We start from the raw sequence: 22,447 nt of genomic DNA on the forward strand, positions 1-22,447 counted from the left end.
CATGGCATGATATCTTCTTAAAAAGAGGATATTTATTTAACATCCTGCCAAGCAAACTAATAGGTTTATTCTTTTCTGTACGCATACTGCCTCTTTTGCCATTAGAGTTATGCATAAAGATAAAGCCTGAAACTATTATTTCAGTCAATGGAAATTTCTTTATTGACTTAAGAGAGTATGATATGTTCCTTAGCAGTATAGCAGAATAGTCTTGTAATTTTATCTGGGCTAGTTACTTGCAGCCAATTTTACTGTCAGTTCTGCTACATATGTTTTTGAAAAATCTGAATTTGTATTTACTGAAGTTTCCTGTAGTTCTTAGTTCATGAGTTAAAAAAGCCAGCACTTTTGTTAGCCTTTTGAGGTACAGAAAAAGCTGGATTCTTTTCTTTAACTATGATTGTTTGTTTTCTCAGATATTTATGTCTCCTGTATCTGTTGCTATATTGACTAAGCTGCTGGCCAGTTACACAAATTGAAGTGAATGGCATGCCTCCTTGTAATTTCTATGATTCTGATTGATAAGAGAAAAGAAGCAGCAACTGGAGAACAGAAGCGGGACAGAATTTTATGCAGTATAATCTTATAGGCTATAAATTTATCTTTCAGTTATCTAATTCAAGTGTCTAAAACACTTAGGAGAAAACCTGTCTTTGTTAGAAGCTTGCCTCTGCACTCTTAGCTGATCAGTGCACTGCTGCCTGATCTTGCTGCAAAAGGAATAGGTTGGTTTTAGTTCTCAAAAAATGTTATTCAGTTGACTCTGAACAAAGCTGATGCCCAGACACAACGTCAGTGAACAATGCTGATTCCCAGACAGATGATATTCTCGTTATTTTGAAGTTAAAAACAGGTTTTTTTGGGGGATTTTTTTTTTTTTTAAAGTAAGTAAGTTTCTCAAGCTTATTTGGCAAAAGCAGTAAAAAGTAGGGCATAGTTCTTCACTTCATAGGTCACCTTAAATCACAGATTACTCACAATTCCAATGTATTTTAAAAATGAAGTTTAAAAACAACTTCTGGAAAAGTGAAGGTTGGAACACCTCATAAATGTTTTAATAATAATCCTTTTCCCAAAGCATAAGAACATTTCAGCATGGAGCAGATACATAACAACACTGTAAGTCCTCCAGATTAGAATAGAGATTTAATGTTAGTATATTAACCTACTTTATAGGAAGTCCAAGAATTCAAAACATTCCTAAAAAGCCATTTATATTTCCTTATTCTCTGTGGCTATGCACATTTGGCCATATTTCTTTTAACTACCCAAAGCTATCTTGAAAGTAGCTGTTTGTTCTTCCTTCTAATCTAAAAATAGTCACTGAATCGGCAGCAATTAGAGAAAAGATGTGAGAATAGAGCGGGGAAGAAGATCAAACCCGCAAAAAAATACATCATTAAGAAAGACTGAGAAGCTTAGTAAATGGTATGTGAACTGGATTAATGAAAATATTCAAAACTGGTAATCACATGGCATTGAGAAGATCTCAGGTTTAATAGTGGCTAAGAAATATACATATAAGAGTCCAATTAATGATTAAATTTGTTTTTACTGGCAGTTCATTAAAGACACCAGATGGACAGTGAGTTCTGGTGAAAGAACTCTAGTTTTCAAAGCAGTTTTGAGTTTGTTTGTTTGCTTGTTTGCTTGTTTTTAATGAGTAAGTGCACACATTCTGTAAAGGGTAACCTTTTACCATAGTCTCCTTCCATTGTTTAAAAACACCTAGCTCAATACGGTGAGCAAACAGGTGTGCTTGTGTTTGGATGTTGGATATCACACTCAAGAATACAGCATTTTTAAACTCTTCCCTGAATCCCATCTGTGTTTCAATCATGGGATCACTCCTAAGTGACTCAAGGCTGCGGCTTGACTAAGCAATATTGCATGTTTTAAATGACCACATACAGATTCTAGCCAAGTGATATTCTGATTCTATAAGTGATACGTCGCATAATCATACTCCGGGAAAGGGCATCAAGAGGCTCGTTTAGTGCATCTGCCTGCCCTGAGTCATTCCAGACGGGTTTATTTCACCTGCTTTGGGAAACCTTGACCAGAGGATAAACCATAAACTTCCCTGGTAATCTCTTTCAGTGCTCCATCTACGGAAAGCATTTTCTTATGTGTAATCCAAATCTCTGTGGCGCTTCACACCCATTAGTACTTCTCCTGTTCAGGGTGCGTACAGAGAAGGGAGTGTTCTGCTCCTCCTAACAGCTGCCTGTTACGTACTGGAAAGTTAGTATTTCTGCCTCAGCCTTCTTTTCCTTAGCCATTGCATCTTTCCTCATATTTTTTAGACCTGTGATTGCTCTCAGTCTCTTCTGAACTCTACCACAGTTTGCCCTCCTTTTTTTGAAGAGTGATGTTGTCAAAACTAGACACAGTATTACAGTTGAGGCCTGGATGGTGACAAGACTTGTTCCATGTGCCTTTTGCAACAGCATGATATGGAAGATTAATGTTGAGTTTGCAATCGACAATGACTCCAGATCCTCCTCTGCAGAAACATTACTATTAATTTTTTATTTAGGTAATTATACCTACTGAGGAGCAATACTGAACTCTTGGCCCTATTAAGCAGCATGATCTTTTGCAGATCATATCTTCTATTTGTACAAGACCATTTTTTTTATTCTAAGCCTGTCCTCAGTGTGTGGGCTGTTCAAATCAGCTTGGAGGTATCGGCAAATTTCCATCTTTCTCTTTTTTTAATTTGCTCTCTCCTACAATTTCTGCAAGGAACTATTGAAAAATAACCTTCAAGAGCAATTTTTCCAACCAGTTTTCACAAACCCCATCGTGTTTTCATGTAGACGTTAGTTTGTTTTACAATGGCATGTGAAATAATGACAATATCCTTATTCAAGCTGGGATATCAAATGTGTCCTCTGAGCTCCTTGCCTGTGTCCCCAGAACCTGTGCACTCAGTCCCTCTTACTCTACTGGAGAAGTTTTGATGTGATTTTGTTTTAGAAAAACAAGCCCTGGCTTTGCAACCTCTGTTTTCTTCTAAGTCACTTTAAAAATAAATTGTAGTTTTCTGAGACCTGAAGCCCAATGGGTCTTGTGTTTTTGGGCTCCACCATAATCCCTTTGAAAAATAAGCATTAAATTTGTCTTTTTCCTGTCTTTTAATCTGATACTCCAAGTTCATACAGATAACTCTCATTGCAAATGACCAAGTTGCATACCTCTAAAGTGAATGATTAAAACATCTGAATGCATGAATGCAGCTATAAAGATAATTAACATTTGGTTTTACTTTTATATCAGAGAAACAGGGGTCTTGAAAGTAAAACAAAGCTTAATAGATGTGTATGACAACACTTGAACTAACTCAAAATTCTGCGGAAATGTTTCACTGAAAAAATTATAAAACTTATAATAAAAACATTTCTTACTGCAAATATTAATTCCAAATCTATATTTCCATATGAATATTTAGATTCAAACATATATTTCCCTTTGCTATCAGCTTTTAAAATAATCCCCCCTAAAATGATAAGCAAAAGTAACAACTGAATTAAAAAATATTTTGAATTTCTATTTCGAATTCATATAAATTGTCCTAAGCTGGGAATTTTAAAATGCTTTAACCAAAATATTATTGATTATATTGAGAGTTTGTTGTGTTTTTTTTTTGTTTCCCTCCCCCCCGCCCCAAACAAGCTAATGGTATTCATTTCACAACGTAGACCTGGATAATTCCCTGAAGTGTATGATTGACTGCTATTTTGAAATAGTTAATAGCTTGTTTATTTCCCAAAAGATGATCAATTGTGATTTTATATTAATGGTAGATTACAAAATCAAGTTCTGCGGATTTTTTGGGGTAGGTTGTGTGGTCTCAGTATCAGGCACTTTATAACCTAGCTGCAAATGGCTACTAATGATGACAACATGTCAGTGTGTTGATTTAGAGTTAACATTAATATAAATGCATATCTGGGTGGCCTGTAAAAACTAAGAAGTGCCCTAAAATATAAATTAAACACGGTCATGAAGTGATGAGACAGCTGGGTATGAAGAATGGATAAAATAAGGTTTGCTGATAAAAAACAAAAAGCTGACAGCAAAGAGCTGGGAAAGAATGTCACAGTGCTGGATGAGCACATGATTAAGTGACATTAGAAATTCAATGCTGATAGACACAAGGTGATGTATGTGAGAGACAAACAATCCTCATTTTACAGGCACAGTGATGACCTCTGAGCTACCCATCACCACTTCGGAAAGAGATCTTGGAGATCTGAGGTATCTGCAAAAACTTCAGCTTAATATTTGGTAGCAGATGAAGCAAACAAAGTATATCAGGAATTGTTACAAAAGAAACTGAAGGAAGGAGAAAGGAAATATGATGATGTCAGTGGTCAAATCTGTGTTCCAAACTGCAAATCCTGTATGTAGTAGTAGTTCCCCTAATACAAGAAGTGTATAGGAGAACCAGAAAAGCTACTGAGGAGGCAAGAAAGCTGATCAATGGTACGAAATAACTTTCAAATGAGGAAATGACTGGCTAAACCTGCCCCAACCAGGACTGATGGGAACATGACAGGTGGAGCAGAGAAGATAAATAAGCTAGGAGGATTCATGGTCCTTTCTTCTTGTAAAAGAATTAGAAGTTATTGAAGCAAATTATCAGGTCTCAGTTTCAGAACAGACAGAAGATGATAACTTCTCACACCGTGCATAGATCAGGCAGAGGGTGGCTGGCCACACTAAAAAGGAGATGTCAGAAGCTTTCAGAACTCTAAAAATTCAAATAAACAAACTCATGGGAAAAGTCAGTCCAGGAATATTATTTGGTACAAAGTATCACTTTTGGCTCAGGAAATCCTTGATCTATAGGTCATTGTGAACTTGCAAAAAGTACAGAGGAGTTACCATTGTCTGTTTACACCATTTCTATACCCTCTCCTGGGTAGTGTTGTTGACTTGTGAAAGGACACTGGGGGTCAGGCATCACTGTGTGGAGTTTTTCTGTGGGTGATATTTGTCAGTGTTGAGCTATTGCCCTTTGTAAGGCCAAACTGGAAAAGATTATTAAGTTTGAAACAAACATAAGCCATGGGCTAAAATTGATCTTGCTCTGCTGCTGTTTTATCCTTTGATATAGACAAGTACTTTGGTTTTAGTAGAGGAAGAATTGTATCTTGTGCTTGATCTGTGCTGAAATATATCTGTGACTTCTATGATAATTTCAGACGTGCCGTGCAAAAATGAAATCTGAAAAATAGCAAGTGTTGAACTGAGCCTAGCTATTCTGGTGGTCATTCTTAGAGATTTCTGGTAAGAAATGCTTTGTAATTCCTAAAGCTGGCTTGGAAACCAAAAATGCAGCTACCTTTTCTCTTTCTCTTTGCAAGGACATAATGCTGGGACTGTCCTTTTATTCTCAGTTCTGTTCCAATGTATGAGGTAACAAATAGCACACCCTGAGTACTTTCATAACCATTTCTGCCTGTGTCTACAATAATGATTTTTTTCAGTGCTCTTTCATCATTTTGATCTCTGCTTCAACATTCTGAAAATAACACACTGTCTGTTTGGCTTTACAAATGATATTTTTAAATCATTGCTATCTTAAGCAATGACTGTCTGCAAAGAAGTGTGGATGCCTATTAAAAGCCAGTACAGTGGTACAGGGATACCACATACTCCAGTCTCCAAAATTGTACTCAGTCTATAATCAGAAAACATTTATTTCTAGCAAATTCATCAATGTTAACTTTCAGTAAAAATATAAGGGAGGTCTGTCTAGGAAGGGCCTGACAATGTCTATGTCCATTTAATATATTTTTCTCTTTCCCTCCTTCCCTGCCATTGATTAAATTACCTAAGAAGAAATGAAATCTTCTTCAGCTCTATATTAATTTGGTTTTGGAACAACCTCTGGTGGGGAGAAACCCTCTCTTAATATTCATTCTCTGCACGGGATGAATACTACTGAAAATACACAGCCCTAACCATCTTAGTTGGTGTATCGTGTACTACTCACTCTCAGTTAAAAATCCAGAACAAATCAGAGTGCTTCTTTCAGCATAGTGTGTTTTTCAATATTATGGTGATTATTTCTTCATATTTTAAGACAACCCCAGTGGTAATGTTCATAAAGCATTCTCCCTAATCCACTTTTTACCTGGGAGCAGCAAATTCGGCGAAGAAAAACTCAACACTACAAAGCTGAGGGATTAGATATACATGTTTGTCTTTTGATGAACTGTTACTACACGATGTCAGTATTAAATCTATACTTGTGCACTTAGCTTCCTGTAAGTCACCAAGCTGTCTTCAGTTACCAGTTTTTGTAGTTTTCTTGGGCTACACAGTGGAATCTGACCCAGGGGAAATTAATAATTTCATCCTTGATGTTCTGTATTCTGTTGAAGGCAATTGAATATCAGTGATCCTAAAGGCAGTTTTTCAAATCACTTCAACTGGGAAGTGAATGTAATCACTTCTTGTGTGTGCTTATTCATAGGAAAACCTGCAGAATCCCCATGCCTTTCAATTAATCAGTAAGAACTTTTAGTTTAGGAAATGGATTTTAGATATGAGTACTTGCTAAAAAAGTGATAGATGAACAAAGTGTAACAGCAGAAGTCTTTCTCTCGGTGGTTCTTGTTGCAATAGATTACTGAAAAAACACAGGGAAGGAACTTCATTGTCTTAGACTTTCAAATTAAGTGTCTCGGTGGGGCCTGAGATGTTGAAGTTCTCAAAGAGATCAGTTTTCAATTTTGTAAAAATGGGAAGTTTTGGAGCTAGTTTGTGTTTATTAGACACATTAAAGTTAATATAATCTGTGTTCAGTTCTTGAAAATGCTGAAAAGTAACAGTGGAACATCAGTATGGATTTTTATATTCAACCTAAAAAGATGTTTGTCTAAGGAGTTATTTTGCAAACTCTTCTTGCATTTCTAGAGATATTAAACTGATTTAGATACTAGGATGGGAAGGATGGAAATCCTAAATTCTTTTAAATTCATGTATATCTAGTATTTTTCAAGGCCAGGTTGGGTGGGGCTTTGAGCAACTTGGTCTAGTGGAAGGTGTCTCTGCCCATCGGAGTGGGGTTGGAACTAGATGATCTTTAAGGTCCCTTCCAACCCAAACTATTCTATGATTCTGTGATTCTATGATTCAGTGATGGAAAACTCTTGAAATTTTAATGGGATGCGAAAAAGTTTTCTAGACAGTCTGACAGTATCTATGCATACAACTAGACGTGACAAGCACAAAGGCAAAGACCCAGATCACTCTGTTAGTTGAGAAAGTCTGGAGTTGAATCTGGATGTGAACATCGTAACTTGTGAAAATAATAGGAAGAAGACTATTCATGTAGGAAAAAAGAGATATGTGGGTATTTTTAGGATTCACATTTTGGCACTGTTATTTTGTAAAAATCAGAACACCGAGACTGAGTCAGACTAACAGTAAAAACTGCAAATTATCAAAATTCAGTGAGCTCAGATGATTGCAAAAAATCCTGCTCCTCTTTCAGTCGTATGTGATTAGGGTAAAGAACTGCTATAAGCTGAAAATCCATGGGACAGACATTTCTGTAAAGTAGCTCAAAAGTAAAGTGAAGTAAATGCAATAACAGCACAGTATCTGTTATCTAGTAAATTGATCAAAAACTTAAAAAGAGATATTTTAACATATCTATTTATTTTAGAAATGTTGACTATTCACTTAAGAAAATAAAGTATTTTTGACATCTTGCAGCCGTTAGGAGATTTTTCTGTTAATGAATACTGATTCATTGATTAAGGATAATGTAGGAATTACAGGAGTTTAAAAGATGCCAGCAATTTCTATTTTATGTAAATAAAATATATATATTAAAAGTGTGATCAGTTCAATACTGTCTCTTCAGCAAATAGCTGTGTTGTTTTTAGGGAAAAAATTTAGGCCTGGGATAATGCTCAGTTAACTACAGTTAACTTCCTATAATTGTAATGATTTTTCACATATAATAAAGAGTCAGTTTGCAATCGCATCATACATCTATTAGCACTCTTGAGTGTGTCTCATGGCACTCTGGCTTTGAATACATCCAGCTTATATAAGTATTCCCTAACCTATTGCTCTCCCACTGCTGACTGTCTCTGTCCTGAACCCACGCTGGTGCATGCAGAGGACTGGGAGCAGGTTTTGACTGAGACTGAAAAGGAATTGAGTACTTTGGCCTTTCCCATGCCACCTGTCACCAGGTGGTCTCTCCCATTCATGATGCCCACGTGGGGAGTAGTCAGAGGGGTGGGTGCAGCAAACCTTGGCTGGAATATAGGTGCATCTTCCCCAGAAATGCTGGAGTTGACAACCACTGCCTGTGACTGTCCTCTTCATAGTGCTAGTCCCAATCTGAAGACCTTGGCTGTGCTGCCTGATGTCTCTCCTCTCTTCCCTCTCCTTTAGCAGGGCCCCAAATCTCTTCTCTAGCCAATGGCTGCAGGTGGAGCTGGAGTGACAAACTTCCATCCTGCTGGGAGTTCATGTCCTCTTTCCTCCTGCTTTTGGCTGCACCATCCTCCTCTCCCTTGCCTTGCCAATGTGTACATTTTTCAATATAATAGTTGAAGATTTTTTCACTTCATGCTCAGCATGCAGCTTTCTCATGTAAGGTCAAAAGGAATAGCAGAAAAGGCCTGATTTAAAAGGGATGAAAGGGAATGGAGGCATGGTATACTCCAGCTAGGTTCCTGCACAACAGTGCAGTTACAGAAAATTCCAGTGTCTGGAACTGCTGTGTAGCTGATATCTTTGCAACCCAAAATATACAGACAAGATAAAATAACTTCTAGCCCTGGCATACCAAGACAACTTTGTGTCTTCTCACCTCTGAATAGGAGTCCATTTCACTTCAAATTTCAGTAGATCCCAAGTTTCTGACCTGATTAAAACCATGCTGAGAACTGATCTTCCCGAACCTCAAACCAGTGCCGAGTTTTGATACCTTCTCAGAAGGATGTCTGGATATCCTTCTAAGGGAGTATGAAAAGGACAGATATGCCAGCTCCACAGTGAAGAGAATAAAGGTTAAAAAGTAGATAACCTTATTAATATTTAACATGTGTGCCACTGGACCTGATTTTTTTTCAAAATTAGTATGTGTTTCTGGTATTGTGTGAATATTTAGGTGAGTGCAAGGAGGCAAAAGCCCTGTCTTGAGAATTCATACACTAAAAGTTACAAACCACAATGAAGAGAAATTCTTATAATGATTTTTCTATTATTTTTCCAGTTTATGCAACGGGACAGTAGCTCGAAGTATTTAAATTCCAAAAAATTAAAATAATAATTACATGCTTATCACTAACAATTAGTATTTGAACCATATAAAGCTATGAAGGTATTTTTAGCAAGGTTTCAAGTTACTCAGAAAATGTCTCATTGGCTGAGATTTTTGCAGGATCTTTATTATGAAGATCTGTTTTAAATGAAGAGAAAATAGTGAAAGATTAGTCTATACTTCAGGTATTCCATAACTTTCTGAAGGTATGCACTGAGAAATCATTTAACCTGTGCAGAAATGATTTAGTCAGAATATTCTACTACTATATCATTTGTCAGACCCTAAATCCTGTGCAGGCTGTGAGGCTGGTATAAAATCTATTTCAAATTGTTTTCAGATGAGAATGTTATCTGAGAACATTCACGTGCTAAGATGCAAGATAAGCTTTGCTGTTTGCTTGTCTTTCACGGTTGTTGTGGGATAAGCTGTACTGATTGCTCTGATTTTTTTACTGGTAATCTGAGAATTTTGATATTAACCTTCAGTATTTGCAATTTTTTTCCAAACAGGGATAATAGTTTTAGGTCCCTTTTCTAGTATATCTTTTCAAAAAGTTGTAGGAAAATATCCAGGAGAGCTGAGCAGTGTCTCATGCCCACTCAGAGTCCCGTTTTCCTGATACACATAATCTTTCTTGTCCTTTCCCATCAAGGTATTACCTCCTCCTTTTTGGGTGGGGATGCAAATGCAGCTTGCCACCTCATTTTGCCCTTCCACTGAGAGAGGACCTCACGTCTAGCCTTAGCATTACAACATTACAACCTGTCGGCTTTGTGCTGTAACTGAGTTGCATGAAAAACTGGGTAAGGAAGAGTTATTCACTCTTTCCTTATAACACAATTGCCAAAGAGGCATCAAATGAAATTAGCAAGTAGCTATGGAAGAAGAAAAGGAACGGCTTTTTGAAAGAACTGTTTCTTTAATCCCTTTTTTCCTATATGTGGATGAGAGAAGCTCAGGCAGGTTAAAAGGCAAAGAGACCAACTCATGCACAACATAATTTATCAGGTGCTATTAAATACAGAGATACCTGTTGTGATTTCCTCAGTCACAGAGCACTGGAAGCTGTGGGGGCACCATGGTGGTGTCGCTATGTGTCTCATATTCTGGGCTTCTGATATTGGGCATTGTGGGAGATAGGGTACAGAAACAGGTATTCCTAGGCTCTTACACTACAGACCTGTCTTCTTTTTGTTCTTACAGGAAAGGTCATTCATGCTGTCTCCAGAGAAAAAAGAGAAAAAGAGCAAGATTTGGATGGGTTGTGGAATTAATGATGCAATATTAAGCATTCCATGTATTTGGGTATTTGAGATTTTTTTCCTTGAAATTACAAAGCACAGGGAGAAATGAGTCAGTTCTTAGTATTGCTTAGTTCTTCAGAGTCACATAGCCCTGAAAGTGTACCAGAATCAGAATGATATTAATAGGAATTACAGTACTCGCTCTTTTCAAGACTGGCATGTAGACCTCTGGTATGAGAGGAGGAAGGAAAAAAAAAGAAATAAATACTAAACTACCTATGAAATTATATTAAACTGGAAAAATGTGAATAGTGTCATGACCATTCCTAATCACCACTTAATTTCTCCTACCTTTGCAGATGGAACCTAGCAAGGGCTATAGAGTCCAGATGTTCTGCTGCTGTTAGTCTCCCAGAATTCAGCTCCCGTGGTAGAAACCTAAGCCCCAAAATTGACTAATGCCATTCATACATGACTGTTGGCCTAGACATGTGCCTGACCACATGAAGATTTGGGTAATTTCATTACAGTGAAATATATAACTAGCAGATATAGCAACAAAATTTAAAAAAATACTGAAATACTTGGCAATTTTTTCAGGTTTCTGACTTAAGCTTCTGTGTTTAGATATGTTTGATGTTTTAACAAGTGAACTGTAAGCCATTAAGAACCAATATATATCAGTATCTACTATACTGTTTGCATTTACCTCTGGTCCTGGGGCTTACCATAGTTCTGTGGAACTGTAGAGAGAATACTTCAACATATTGTTGTATATGAACTTGTGATATAGATGGCTTTGATTTCTTTTAAATCATTAGGATTTTATCTGATTGACATTGCTTTGGCTCTTTGAGAAACAGTTAAATGATGAACTTGGCAGGTAAAAGCAAGGTCTTTGCATAACCATAATCAAAAATCGCAATAATGTTTCTAGCTAAGAAGTTCGTAGAAGTGAGAGGGGACAAGAAGGTTACTTGGTTGATGTCTTTAGCCCAGGTGATTCTCTATGTGCAGGAAAGGAACAACCACTACTGAAATGTGTGAGATGCTGTAATTTCAAGTGACAACAAAACGTAGTATCAAAAGTTTTAAACTTGAAAACATAGAGCTCAGAATCTATTAAGAAAATTATCACAAGACAACCATCCCCAGGTGAACCATACTTCATTTAATATAAAGGTATAAATCATTCCCTAGGGCAGTTAATATCTGTTTAATATTATATTGTGATATTGGCATCACAGTTCTCTACAATTTTATGTGTTTGTGAGAAGCACATTGTGTTTTGCTTCTTGTTTTTGGTCTGTGCTGTAGCCATGACTGTTTCTTTCCAGATTCATGATATTCACAGACATTCTTTTTCTTATTTATCGATGTGTGAAAATATCAGTCTATGGCTGTTTTCTCCTAAAAAATTACTGGCAGTATTCTTACCTTAATGATTAAATATGGTCCTATTTTTGTGGTTTTGCAACTTCTGCTTCCTACAAGAACCCAGTTTTGATGTTGATGGGATGGAGCTTAATTAAGAGCTTCTAATATTCATTGTGAATATATGGGGCTGAACAGGCAGTCTTCCACAACTTTTAATTTTTTATGTGTGAAACTCCTATTAACAATGAAACATCTGTTCTCTTAAAGGAAATAATTTTTCACACAGGTTGGCATTGGGAGCTCTTGTGATCCATTTATAGTGCAGGTGTAAATGTTCTATCATCTCGTTCAGGTGCCCTAATGACACTGCAAATCTGCTATTTTTCTTTATGTAAATTATTTAATCTACACAAATATGGTCGTTTAGATGTGGAATAATCAGTGTCTCTAAACCAAAGCAAGCACCTCTGGTTTTGGCACAAAACGCTAGTCATATATTCCACTTATTCCCTGCTACAGTTATAAATGGTAAACGACAGGCCTCTTAAGAAATTCCCCTGTGGTGCAGCTAGCAGGAGATTGCTCGATTGTATAATAATCAGATCTGACCAGATGGTGATGAGGCTGGGTACTAAATGCTTTTTAAGCTCTCCTGCTAGGTTTTCTCATTTAAAAGTGGAGAAATCCCGCTTTAAGGCCTACATGATTTCAAAGACACCTTGCTATGAGGCATAGAGAAGTGCCTATTCTGTCATATGCAACAGCATTTCACATTCCCAGGCAATGTAGAGAAGGATCATGACTTATTTAGAAAGTCAGTGTGTTGTTCATGGAGAGTGCCAGTCTGATAGCACTGGAGAAGAAAAGTTTATTAGGTAGGGAACACATAGAGATTAGATATGGGAAATAAATGTTGAAGTACTGTATCTAACAGTGTTTCATCGTTGTCCAGTTGCAAAATGTCACAACTTGGGAGCAAGATATAATAGCTGAAGGAAAGAAACTTAAGGTGGGGTTCAGCTCACCAATGGATGGCTTACACTGAGGTGTTTCATGGAGGTATCAACATGTGAGCCAGGTTTCTCTGCTCTCAAAGACAAAATCAGTACAATCAGTGGAGACCAGAGAGCTCTTAATCTCATGAGATATGTAGGCAGGCACCTCCACTGACTGTTTCGACTAGATCTCCATTAGCAGTGATGGGAGCTTAAATACTAGGCACACATTGCAAATAGCTCCTTCTGGACACCTAAATGTGGGTTGTTAATCACTGAACTGCCTCTCACCCCTCATTCCTGCTCAGTCCATGCAGGGGCAGTTCTGATATTTTTGGGAACTGTACAGATCTCATAGAAAAGCTTCTTGCAAGCCAGGGCAGGCTCTGAACTGAGTCAAAAGTTTGTCATCTCAGCTCCTTGAGGTGGCTGGTTCTGTCTACCATACTCAGATTCTTTTGGGTTAGGCTCCATAGGATTCTTTTTTCAGTATCAGAAGTTACTCAGCTGGTTGAAATGCTACTGTTTATAGGAAGCTTCAGTATATCTCCTTCTACTGAATACGAGTTACATTCTGTAATAGAATCCTCATGAGCCTTTTTCAATCTATCTATAGAATTGAAGGCTTTTAAAATGAATAAAAAAATCTACTTGCCTTAAGTTAGCACTAGTTCACCTTTACCTAAAACACAAAGGTTACCTCTGAAGCATTTTAAAATTGTTTGGCTACTTGAGGTATTTTCATTGAAGCAATCCAATCTGTAGAGAAGAAACAAAGGTAGCAGAGAACAAGTAAGCAATTAGCTTGTGTGAAAATCTATTATATTTTGGCAGGGAACTGGGCAGAATGGGATTACTCATGATAAAATAACTAGGAACTCTGTATGTAGAACATCTATTTAAATCTATGAATAAGAGTAAAAGAAAGTGTGAGTTTTGGGTGGTATTATACTCCATGCGTTATACATGTAATGTACTTCATCACAAAGATTTCATACCACAGATTATTTTCATTTACTATTTCTCTTTTTTTTTTTTTTTTCTTTTTTCTTTTTTTCCCCCCTTCAGTGTCTAATACTTCAGGTCTGAATTATCAAGAACTGGAGCATGAGATCTGGCACTGGTGGCTTGACTTTGGGGATTGAGTCTCCTTTAAGTTGATGGACATATGGGTATTCACATCTTTGAAAAACAAGCCTTTCCAGAAAAATGAGTTATTGTGGTCACTTAGAACATGAAATTTTGCCCATAGTCTTTATGTACCTCACCTTCTTAACTTTTTTGCTCATAACTATGGGACTTTCACATCCAGCCTTGCTATTTCAGGTTATTTTGTAACCTGACACTGGGTAGGATCCTGTCTTTTAAGCTCGTATCTTATATGGGCAGCAACTACTATCCCAAAGGAGATTTTTGCTTCTTCATTTAGCAACTCGGTTTTGACACTAGATTTTTAATATAATTTTTTAAGTGGAAGAAGCTCATACCCTGTGCTTGCAAGGAATACTATTCCTTGTGACTGAAATATATTGTGTTTAGTGCAAAAGGTCTTTCTCTCCCTCTGACTAGTGATGGCAGGCTGAAGCCTGAAGTCCCACGAACCTACTTTATGCTGGTTCTGTGTCTCCTGGTGGTACCATGGCTGTGATGTGCTCTCTCCAGACACCCTGTCTGCTGTCACTGCATCTCTTCCATGGGATGTTTCTTCTCTCTTTTCTTACATTTTATTCAATACTGTTGGCTTATCCGTACATCTCACATTTTGCTGTCTCCATGCATTCCTTCAGTGTGTTTGAGCTGAACATTTTATCTTAAGCTGAGAATAAATCTCCTCTAATTCTCCAAGTTCCTTTTAAAAAAATTATTCTACTGTTTCCCAGACCAAACCAAAGGTTAATGACTAAATAGAGGAGTAATCTAATTTTGAACAGTCTTGTTCCTTAAGTTGCTTTCATGTACCTGTTGCTTAGTGTCTATTCAGCACAACATGTAGTAAGAGATGCTGCTAGCAGAGCATAGCTATTGATTTAACATTAACTTTTTTTAAAAAAATTGGCTTTCTGCAGTAGTGAGATCTGAAGAAACAACAAAGGAATTGTTCAAAAAAAGCTAAAAAGAGCTTGAAGGTGCAAAGCTTCATCTAAGATTGCAACTCTCCTATACAATAACTGTACTTCCTACAGTAACTCCTGACCCAACACCCTAATTATTAAATGGATTACCTGTATTTTCAAAGATGGTGGGAGAGTTTCTTTAGTCATGTAAGAAACTTCTCTCACTGTGATGCTCACGAGGCCAGAGACCCTTTCGTTTTGTGTTCCTCTTGGGAGTATTGGCAGAGGAGAGAAGCAACGGCTGCCGGACAGCACAGCTGACTTACTGGCTTTGGCAGGCAAATCATTAATTTCCCAATCAGCACGTTTTGTCTGACAGCTGCCACCCTGCCCCAGAGGAAGAGACGAAGGCCTGGCTGGGCAGCATGTGCTGCCAAAGCTCCTGGCATCCCTCTGGAGCTGGGCACGGAGTGGATGGTGGGGCTGGCCTGCCCAGGGGTGCATGAGCCTGGAGCTGTGCCTTGACCTGCACATGGGTGTAACCTCCTGCTGCTGGCAGGAAAATCAGCAAAACATGCAATGAGCTCCCAGGTGAAGGATGCCACAGCCTCATAAGCTGCCCCAGGGTGGTTTGCAGCTGCAGCATGCCATGAGCAGGTCAGAGGACAGGGCAGGGCTTAGGCGCAGCTTTGCCTGTGCTGGGGAGAGAGGAAGCGCTGTGCTATTTTTTCCTTTTTTTATCCAGAGAAGTGACTGACTGCTGTGGAAGGGAAGGAAAGCAGTGCTGTGCTTGTGTCCTTGCCGGGGTGTCTGCAGGAAAGACACATCTTAACGCTTTGCAGTCTATGGTGTGCTCACCCTATGCAGCCAGAGGGTTAGTGCTCCATGACCTGTTAAAGGCTCATCCCCTGCACCTTTGTGTCCCCTTCTGGGCTAGATACACAACAACAGGACACGCACAACCTCTGTTTTCCTGTCTCCCTGTCTTGTTGTGACTCTGGAAGTTCTGACATAATTTTTTTGAGATTAGAGGTTTTTTTCTCGTGGCATGAATTTAGTTTATTATTTGCTGCAGCTGTGGCAGTCAAGTTCTGGCCTTTGTTAAGAGCAGAACCTTCAATATCCCCACAACTTATTCATCACAGACATTTCACTTCAAAATAATTCCTTCCCCTTCAGAGTTGTCATTCCCGTGTATTACTCACATTCAGAGCTGACCCTACCGCAGGCACAATTCCCTAATGCCAAAACTTTATTCTGGCAGTCTTTTTTTCATCCTTTTTTCACTGCTGAGTACCTGGAAACAAGGCCTATGACCCCTCAGTTCCTTTTGTTGTTTTTTGGTTTTGTTTGGTTTTGGTTTGTTTTTTATTTTTTGTGGCACAGTGTTGTTCCAAAAGCTGAACGTCTGCTCTCTTTTTTGCCATAATCTCATTTATGCGCTTTTATATTTCATGTGTTGTGAAAATTGCACCAGCTGGTACATCTTCTGAAATTATACGTACTGATTAGAGGACTTGCTGACCTACCAGCCACTGAATAATTATATCCTCAGGTGGGGAAATTGCACCAGACTAAAATACTCTTCAAAGTGATATTCAGACAACTTGCTGAATACTTTTATATCTGTTTGTATACATATTTGGTGTGAAACATTGATGACTGAGGCTTTAAGTTAAAGCAAAACCAGCTTAATTATTCCAGGGGAAAAAGGAGTTACCAAAATGAGAAATGCTTTCTTTACTAGAGAGAAGTGATAAACAAAATGGAGCTGTGTGCAGTCCTGAAACTGTCCTGATGGAAAGAAGTGGCTGTCCTAACCTATACACCATCCAGATCTGCAAAAGAGCACTTTGAAAAATGAAAAGCCGTTTGGAGGGTTTGCATGAGTACATTTAATTAAGCTGTTGAGTTCAGAAGAGCTACTTAAGGGCTTTTTGTCAGCTAAGAAACAGAAAGATGTGTTAATGGGTTGCAGGTAAGTGAGGATACTGTGGTAGTCTTCAATGGAGTTTTGCTAAAAACTAAAATGAGCAAAGCTCAAGAGATTAACCAGAGTGTTCAGCAGCAAGTAATGCCTAGTGGAAGTTACTACTTCAGCTGGAAGAAGCATGATGAACCAGGCAGGGTAAGACAGCTTAGGTTTGCTACTCAAGAATGTGGAAACCATTTTTGCAGGAAAGGAAAGCAGCCAGCTGGCCTTAGCAATTGCCTCCCTGAGACAGGACTGTAAAATTGCTGTATTTGTGGTATGGGATAATGTGTTTTTCTGTGCACAGCTGATGAATGCCCAGCTCATCTACCTGGTTGGTGTTTTTCTTTTCTTTTTAATACAATATGGTTTGTTAAGCCAGCTGGTTCATGTTTGATTAGCTTCTTGAGCATCAGAAAATTTACCTCAGGTTTTCCAAGATCATGGATGGGGTTGGCAATCAATGTTTCATTAGTGACTCTTTCAAATTTGAGCCTTGTTCCTGCCATTCAGTGCCTGGTAGAAAGGTTGCAGGTATATTAATCCAATTTTGTTTGAATTTAAACTTTGGGATAAAACCAGCTCTGGGTGCACAAATGATTATTTTATGTAAGTCCATACCAAGGATTCGTTTGCAGTAGCACAAAAAGATCTACTTCTAAAACACTGAAAGAAATGAAAGAAAATCCTGTTCTACTATCCAAACTCTCAGATAACTGTCAGGACTGTATCAAAGTAGTCCTTTCTAATGCATCTTAAGGTCATGGGATGCAGCTGTGTTCCTCAGTGGCACAAATGGACTGTTTTGCAGGTGGTCAGATGGTTAGAAAGGCACTTCTGTTCCTAGTGAGTAAATTTCCAGAGATTTGCAAAACCTTTGAATAAGATTCATCTAGCTCAGAGTGAGGAGCTGTGACAAAATTCTACCACAAAGCCAACAGGTGCACCCTAGGGATCTTAAATGGTGAGGACAATGGTTCCAGGTGAGAAATCATGCTTTGCAGCTGTTGACTGTTAAGCTCATTATTGTGAGGATGAAAAAGCCTAATTTTGGGGCTCTAGAAGAGGCTGGAAAGTGTAGTGCCAAGTGTTACCACCACCAGCTGATGAGCACAGGGTGGAGGAAGGCATAGCTAAGGTAGGAGAAAATACGTGGGACTAGTAAGTCTATGTTTTATATCTATTTGCAGAAGTGAATAGCCGAGGGGCCTTGACTGAAGGAGTTCTCTGAAAGGCAGTGCCTTTCAAAGATGAGGCTGCTGTGGCAATTTAGGGGCAGACTGTGGGTGTAAATACAAGGTTGATATCCTGCTTTGAGCACTAGTATGTCATGTGAAGGGTGCTGCTTAAGTCCACTTCATGGAGACTGAGATTTCAAACACTGATGCTGCTTCAGTTTGGAAAGAAAAGTAGAAGTGTAAAGAGTCCTTGTGTGGAGTGAATGAAGCTGGGAATCTTGGCTACCCGTAAGCCTTTGCAGACTTTTATCACCTGAGATGATGCTAAGCCATCTGTCGGTGGAAACCCACCCCATCTTCTAGGATTTTGGCAGATTTCTATTCAACTGAGCACGGTGCCAGGAAGTATTTGGATTTCAGCTAACTTGCAAATTCTGATGAAGGTATGTTTTGACGATAAATATTTCCTAAGAGTTCTTGTTGTGGCTTTAGTATCTGTATGGATTTAAGACACAGCCTGATAAACAGTTCATGGTAGTAATCTTATATGTGCTTCTTGGGAAAGTTCTAGAAGACAGCACTCAAGCAGTCTTATTTTAGCAAAGTTCACTAAAACAGTAACAGATCATCAAATGCAGAGCAGTTTCAGTTAACTGGTCATTGAGAAAACTTTCTGAGATCAGACTATAGCAGGATCAGCTTCGCACTTACTGGGGTTCTTCGTGCAGGAAACGGTACTTGGTGAAGTTCAAATAACAGTCTGATTTAAATCCCTCTTATTTATTTAAGGGTATCATTTAAACTAGCTCGGACTTCGTATATTTTTCTTAAGGAAACTTTTTTTTTCAGCAGGAGTTTAGCTTTAATTGATGAAGGCTCAGAGAGCAGGTAACTATCACTTGTGTCTCTATTCATCTTTGGAAAGAGGAAAAGACTTTTCTTTGACATCTATGAGTTGCATTGCTGCTGATGGGGCTGGAGATGGGAAAGAAGATTTTTTTTCTTTAGTTACTTTTGAGGGGGGAAAGCTGAAGAGTTAAGGGGTTGTAGGAGAAGGCAATGGGGAATTGAAATGCAAGTTTTGGGAGTTTTGTCTGTCATAGCACACGTGGTGACACTTAAAAAAAAAAAAAAAAAGCAGAAACTATTTTGAGGCAGAGGTTTCATTTTTGGTCTCCAATCCTGAGGAGAAAGAGGTAAATATCACTTATATTGAACATCTTAAATTGGAGGTATCTAAATAAAAAGTACTTGTGGCAGCAGACAGAGGAACCTCCAATAACCTGTAAACCACCGGTTGACAATGACCAGTTGCAAAAGTCCTGGTGCATCTTTTGATGTTGCATATAGATGTTTCAGCTAAAAGAATAATAATTTTTGTGGAATGATAATGATCTGAAGACTTCTAGCTTGTAAAAAGTATGCTGAAGAGACAGAAAAGCCACCTATTGAAAGCAAAATGCAGATGTTGCAGCTGCTCACAATAGTCGTGCTGCCCTCACTTGTTTTTGTACTTTGTTGGGAGATTTATCTCTCTCTGCTCAAATCCAAATTGTGTTAATGTCAGTGCTCTCTGGCCTTTCAGTGTACGCGAAAACAGAGCTAAAACACGAGTTAATCCCCAGAACTGCAAGGCCAATAAACATCCTGATATAATTTGAAATGTGATACATCTTTGTGACGGCTAGACTCCTGTTTATGTGGCATTAGACTTTACATTTTCCTTGAGTTCAGAAATGAAAAAGACAAAACTGTAAGGTCAGTGCCTGGAATAGTATTTAGAAACTCTGAAACCCTGAGTTGGAAGTTAGCTTAACAGCATTGTAAACTGGTGCCCTTGCATTTTACGCGATTTAATATAAATGTCCAATGGAAAAAAGATCACTATGGATAAAGAAAATAGACTTTGTTTTTGAGTTAAGGTTGTGGATGTGTATTTGGAAGTTTTAAGGTATATCTGTGTATGTTTGCCTTGGTTAGCAGAGGTAGAACATATACTGAAGACACTAGATGCTCACAATAAGGAGAAACATCAGCTCATTGCAGACTGATGTAACAAAACTCTGTATTTCAAAGAAGGTTTCAAAAAAACAAAAAGTGTTCTGTTCAGGGGCTGGGAATATTTTCATGAAGGACTGGAATGGTGACGTTTCTGAACAGCTACCTGCAGCCACAGCAATATGTTGGCTGATGAGATACTTTGAATTATCTCTGGAAAAAGTCTGCAGGGCTCAAAAGTTAAGATGCAGGAACTGCTAGACTTCTTCAAAAGTTTTGACCCCTACAGATGTGCAGAGACAGCATAGAACAGCTGGCTTGAAAGCATATACTGGTAAGCGCTTCATCAGGACTGCGTCTTGGGCATTACATGATTGTGATCTTGGGGGAAGACATTTAATGAGGTTAAAAGGACATTAGAAGATCTATGTTTTTACACTGAGGTGCTTATTGTTATAATGATCTGATAGTATCTAAAAACCTCAGATAGGGTCGATGCCTTGGTCCATTATTACATTGTTTCTTTTGTCGGCAGTACCCTATAATAAGAACATATAATTATGTATTACAGGTGAAACAAAAACATAATGGCTGGTAGTTTAAATAGCATTTTCTATGCCTGTGCCTGAAAATAAGTGGAGGAATTTAATCACCCACTGTCTTTCGGGAGCATGTAAATAGTGTTCTCTGTTGGTTTAGGTCAGCAAACTTTTATGGGTTCAGTGTGGAGCCATTCTGAGGGGAAATTTTGACTATTCTGATGTCGAAGAGGTATTTAAAATTATTTAGTGAACTTTGTGAAGCTACACTTCATGCATTTAAACAAACTAATCTCTTTACACATAAAAGAAAAAGCAATATGAATTTGGAGACACATTAATCATTGCAGTTTGTCATGAATAATGCATTTGTTTGTTTCTGTGTGTTATCTGATAATATATGGTAAAGCATGTTTACTTCTTTGGCATACACATTGCAGCTTTTATGTAATATATTATGTATGGAACTTAGTTGGAATTTTTTGTTTGTTTTAGATTTTTTTTTTTAAAGTGCACTTTTCGTGTGTGAGTGTAGCGAGTACCTTCCCCTTTTCTCCAGCTTTCCCAATTGCCAACAGCTGCCCCATTCCAAATATGTCAGCCAAATTTTGCAAAAAGGTAGAAGCCTGAAAGATAAATTAAGCTTTCAAAGCTTTGTGAAAACGGGTAGGTGGGGGAGAAGGAAGTCTCTAGAAATGGCTCAGCTGAGGGATGGGTTACAGTATTCCAGGAAATCCTGGATGAAAGACCTGATGAGAGGCATACAGCAGTAACGTGCACACTGTAGATACCAAGAGCAGTGAAACATAACTGTATCTACAATCCCTGGTGTATCCAAGCGATGCTAGGAGCTGATGTCACATTCTAACAGGAAACTAAGATATGGCCAATGTATGCGCTAAGGGACCAAGTTTTGAGTGCAAAACTTGGAGCTCACTTGTCTTCCAGCATAGCTAGCCTCCCAGATCTAAAATTATGTGAGATCTAAATCCATAGGAAACCAGGCTCTTTCAGTAGCAGTGCTTGTAGAAATACATGCTTTTTTTCCCCTCTTCTTTTATTGCATTTTAAAAAGGGAATAATATTGATCTAGAATGAAAAACTCATCTTCTAGGTCAACACAGCCATCTGCAGAGCTCTGCTGTGCCACTCATTGAAATTAAAGTAAAATTTTCTTACACTACTTTTTTACTTTTTCACCTATACTCCTGCAGTAAATCAAAATATTACTATTAAAGAGGAAAAAGGATCACACTTATGCTGCTAGTTTGCTGCTGTAATAAAACAGTGTTGTATGAAGAGGGCACGGGGAGAGAAAGTGTTAGAGAAACATACTGTCACAATCTTCAGGTTTCTTGCTAGGCATAATCCTCAGCTCTGACCCATACTGGTTTATAATGGCTGAGAAGTAGGCTGTTTGTGCTGTGTCAGGTAGGTTGCTGAGCAATTTCCATCAAGGGAGTGATTTATAAGATGGACTTGGAAAGTCCAAGTTAACAGAGGTGAACTTTTCATAAAATATTTAATTAAAATACCAACAAAACCAGATCTGTCTTGTGCTTGACAAATACTTTATTTTTGGTGTATGGTCAGTATTTTTTGTGGTGAGAGTATGCCTACAGTAGAAAGAAATATTTCCTATAACTACAGAAAGAGATAAATCATAGCATGCTATTTGTCACACTAAGTAAGAACTAATAACCAAATTAGCTTTTCCAATAAGTGATATTGTTAATAAGTGATATTGTTAAGTGATATTGTTAATACTTGGTTAAATAAAGCA

The sequence above is a fragment of the Platalea leucorodia genome (genome assembly GCF_965183815.1).
Source record: "Platalea leucorodia genome assembly, chromosome: 1".
NCBI classification, from domain to species: Eukaryota; Metazoa; Chordata; class Aves; order Pelecaniformes; family Threskiornithidae; genus Platalea; species Platalea leucorodia.